Source organism: Eriocheir sinensis, chromosome 3 (genome assembly GCF_024679095.1).
Source record: "Eriocheir sinensis breed Jianghai 21 chromosome 3, ASM2467909v1, whole genome shotgun sequence".
NCBI lineage: Eukaryota > Metazoa > Arthropoda > Malacostraca > Decapoda > Varunidae > Eriocheir > Eriocheir sinensis.
In genome coordinates, this window is record NC_066511.1 from 18,689,516 (window position 1) to 18,694,421 (window position 4,906).

The following is a 4,906-nucleotide window of genomic DNA, read 5'->3' on the forward strand; positions in this document are numbered from 1 at the left end:
GGTAACAGCGTGGAGGGATTCGCAAAGTATTTATAACATGGAACTTTTTTTTTTTTTTTCAGTGTATCGTAATTCAGTATGAAGGTCGCTATGTTTATGTAAAGATTTTAACCCACGATCATTGTAGCAACACGTGCAATATTTTCTCGGTTTATCGTAATTCTTTTTGAATGGTCGTTTTATTTTTGTAAGTTTTTTCTTCATTGTGCGCTTTTTTTTTTTTTTTTTTTTTTTTTTACAACAAAGGAGACTGCTCAAGGGCAACAAAAAGAGTGTAGAAAAAAAAGCTCGCTACTCACCGCTCCTATAATAGACAAAAGTAAAGATTGGCCAAAAGAGAGGTCAATTTCGGGTGGAAAGGTGTCTTGATACACTCTTCTTGAAGGAGATCAAGTCATAGGCAGGAGGAAGAGCAGACGAAGGAAGGTTGTTCCAGAGTTTACCAGTGTAAGGGATGGAAGAGTGAAGACGCTGGTTAACTCTTACATAAGGGGTTTGGACAGTATAATGTACTATAATGTATCACCTTTACGAGAAGTATTCCTGTACTTGGAGTCCTGAAGCTGCAGCAGGGTAGGCTCATGCTCACCTTGACACACTTATCTCGAGCACTTGAGAGTGAAGGTTGCTGACCGGCGCCTGTCGTGTGGCGAGAGTAGTAAGAACACACCAGTGAAAGGGGTCATGCGGGAGGAGGAGGAGGAGGAGGAGGTGAAAGTAGCGAGTTGTGTGTGCGATGAAGCTGCTGTATTACGACTGAGACAATATAAAGGTGTAATAAGATTAGAGCCAAGTGTATGCACGCACGTAACATTTGTCTGTATTGGATAGAACGTCTTAAAGCTATTATTGTTATTTTTGTTTTCCTTTTTATTTTCAATCATACTACTTTGTCCATTTGTCTCATTCATTTCATTTCATCTTCCATTGATGTATATTTTCAGCTCTAGGGCTGCCTGGTACTTCATGCAATAAACCGTTTATTATTATTATTATCATTATTATTATTATTATTATTATTATTATTATTATTATTATTATTATTACACACACACACACACACACACACACACACACACACACACACACACACACACATCATCTACGTCTTCTTTTTTGTCTTCTCTTCACTTATTTTCTCTTGTTCGTCCATTTTTTTTTTTTTTAATTTTACTTACACGATGTCGGCATTCCAAATTATTAAGTTGATTTTCTATTAACCATCTGTGAACGTCAGTCTAGTTTTTCTTATAATTCTTGATCAAACAAAATCTTGAGTCGATTATTATTAGTTCCCATTTGTACATTATCACGAGCCTTCACCGTCCATCAATCTTTAAATTCTATATCAGTGTCTGCCAAGGAAGGATGACAAGGAACGATATAGCCGCCGGTTACAGCATTCTATATTTATACCCTGTTTATGTGTTGTATACCAAGCTAAGCCCTACCAGACAGGACCTCTTTCATCCCTGACTCGAGTAGCCTAGACGCCCGCCCATCGCCGAGCAGGACAACGAGCAACGCCTCACACGCACAGTTACAGCGATGATAAACTCGGTGAAGGCAAAATGTCATCCGTCTCGTAAACTTTCTCCGCGGCGAGGTCCTCTCTCTCTCTCTCTCTGCCTGACTCCCTCGCCCGATCGCCGTGTTTGCTCCACTGTGTTGTGTTGCATCACTTGACGCTATTTTCAGTCCCTCTTGTATGTGTACTGTGGTGCTTCGTGAGTGAGTGAGTGGGTGTCTCTTCTAGGTCAATCCCGCCCGCACCATGTCGTATTATTGTCCTTATAGTAGTAGTAGTAGTAGTAGTAGTAGTAGTAGTAGTAGTAGTAGTAGTAATGGTTATTCTTATTTTTTTTAATGGTGGTGGTGGAGGTGATGAAGGATAAAATTAAGAAGAAATGGGAGAGGACGTAGAAGAAAAAAATGAAGCAGCAGATGCTGTAGTAATAGCAATAGCAATTATAGTAGTACCAGTAATAACAGAGAGAGGAATGAGATGAAAAAAATGTAAGTAGCAGACGTAGTAGTAATAGCAGTAATTGTAGTAACAGTGGCAGTAGCAATTGGAAAAGTAATAATTAATGTAAAAACGAAACAAAAATTGGCTGTCTGTGTCTGCGTGTGTGTGTGTGTGTGTGTGTGTGTGTGTGTGTGTAGCAGAACGCGTAAGCATGTCGCACCGCCGTGACTCCCTCCCTCCCGTAATGACATCAGCGTCACCGGAAATTACCATAATAATACAAATGCGGCAGCAAATCGTAAAGTCACGCCGGGCGCCAGGGGTGGGTGTGCGGGTGTGGGTGTGCGCGGGTGGGTTAGTGGGTGGGTGGCATTAGGAAGGTGTTTAAAGCCGCATTGCGATACACCCCCCACGGGCAGGCCGAGGGCGGGCAGACAACGCGAAAATCCATTCCATGAAAAGAGTCGGAGAGCTGTCTAGCGGCGGCGGTATTTTTAAAGGTGATGATATTAGGAGTTGCTGTGGAGTGGTGGAGGAAGTGATGGTGAGAGTCAGGCGAACGAGCGAGAGGCTGGTGGTGGTGGTAGTGGCGGTGAAGGCCGTGGCAGGGATGGAGGCACAGGGGTAGGGAGGCAGGCAAGCAGGCAGGCAGGCAGCGGGGTAGTGGTGTTGGTGGTGGAGGAGTGGAGCGGGGATAGCGGTGCCGGTGGTGGTGGTGGTGCCGGTGGAGGCGCGGCTGGGGTGGTTGAAGCCAGTCAGGCCGGGCGAGAGCGGGGTCACTGGGTGCGCGGGAAAGGGTGGCGTAAATGTCTATTGTTGGCGAATTTTACTGCAGGAATTGACTCTTTTTTTCCTTTCTCTTAACTGTGTGATACGGCTTCTTGCACCAGCGGGGGTTTGTTTTTGCTGGATTGTATTATCTGTCCGTCTTTTTTTGTTATACTGGTCTACCTGTGTGAGTGTGTGCGTGTGTGTGTGTGTGTGTGTGTGTGTGTTACGTTACAGAGAGAGAGAGAGAGAGAGAGAGAGAGAGAGAGAGAGAGAGAGAGAGAGAGAGGTGGGACGGAGAGACGAGAGTGGGTGGAGTGAGTGGATGGATGAAGGCAAGGTTAGACTGAGCTAGTGGTGGTGATGATGGTGGAGTCAATGGTGGTGGTGGTGGTGGTGGTAGTGTTGATGGTGGTGGTGGTGATGGTGATGATGGTGGTGGTGGTTGTGTTGGTGGTGGTGATGGTGTGGTGGTGATGGTGATGGTGGTGTTGGGGGGAGGTGCGAGGGGGACGCGCCATGGTGTTGAATATTGTCTGCTCATTAAGTTACATCTCGGACATTTATTCTCCCATTGCCACGACGGTCTCTCTCTCTCTCTCTCTCTCTCTCTCTCTCTCTCTCTCTCTCTCTCTCTCTCTCTCTCTCCGCATTTCAATGGATGCGGGCACAACACTACACTACAAGGCCTGATCACATGTTATTGTCGTCGTTGTAGCTGCAGCACCAACAACAGCAACAGGAGAAACAGTGTAAGAAAGAAAAGCGGGAGTAACAATATAATGACAGCAACAGTGCCATTGGAAGTACGTTTGACAGTGCCGCCATCACCGTCATTGTTGCCATTGTCCTCCTCACACTGCATGGCACTTGAAATACGAATGAAAAGCTTAATTCTTTTTTTTTTCCTAACGATTGTATTTAAAGCAGAGTAAAAGTTTTCATCTAGTAGCAAGAACGTTGTGTCCCTCTACCATTACCCACTACCACCACCTCTACCTCCACCTCCACCACCACCATCACCTCTATTGGTTCGTTGTTATCACAGGTATGCGACATGGCGTGCGTTGCCTTGCTAGGAGCCTCGGTTGAACCTTTGTGTTTGCTGTGTGGCGTGTTATTGTAGCTGTGGAAACGGCCCTTGTGGTGCAAGCCTGCCATGCCACAGCTGAGGGAGTTAATCGTTTTAAGGAACTGTAGCCGCAGTACCACTTTCCCCCTACATCTACTCTTCGTACCATAAGAGGGGGGGGGGGGGGGTTACAGCGTCCTTGTTAAATGTTGACATCCCTTCGTCTGTCCCACGTCGGGAAGAGGGAATAGGGTAACGTAGGACGGTGACATGGCACTTCACCCTCTCGACCCACCCAAGCACACGCAGGCAGCCCCACGATTATTGATTTGTTCGCTCGGGCGTTTGTGTACGAGAACTCACGCCCTAAACCTCCCTGTCCACAGTAGGTACCAGGTCTTTCCAGCTAGGCAAGGAGACCTACACAACCTAAGAGATCGTCAGACGTGGAGTGAAGCGTTAAACCGCCACTACGTTAGAGGGCGTTCACAAAAATAGGTAGAAAGAAGAAAAGGTAGAATGTGCCAAGTATTCTAGGATGGGGAGAGGTGAGGTTTCTATGGAAACATCCCATGAGCGGGAGCTAAGGTCAGAGGCTCGGAAAGTTGAGTAGTCTGGCTCGGCACAAGGATCCCATGTATCTTAAAGACCAGTGGTAGTACATTGTGTATGGAGAGAGAGAGAGAGAGAGAGAGAGAGAGAGAGAGAGAGAGAGCGTACTCGTGGCTCTCGGATGGTGTTGAGAACCAAGAAAGTGAAGGTATTGTGCAATGGGATGAAGAATAATGCTTATTGAAACTGTCATCAGGTCGTCGATATGGTTTGAAATGTGTCCATCATCATCATCTCTCTCTCTCTCTCTCTCTCTCTCTCTCTCTCTCTCTCGGCAGTGTTCGAGGTTTGAGCATTACATTGGTTTCTCTTACTTTGCAAACAAGGGCTTAGGCTTTGGATCAGCGTTCAGGTATGTTCAGGTATGGTGCGGCAAAGTCCTCGTTCATTCCGTCACCCGGGAGTACCGCTAGGAGGGGGGCGGGAGACGTTACGTGCCCTACGGTGTATTCCATGGTGAACAGGCACCACATATACAGTTAGAG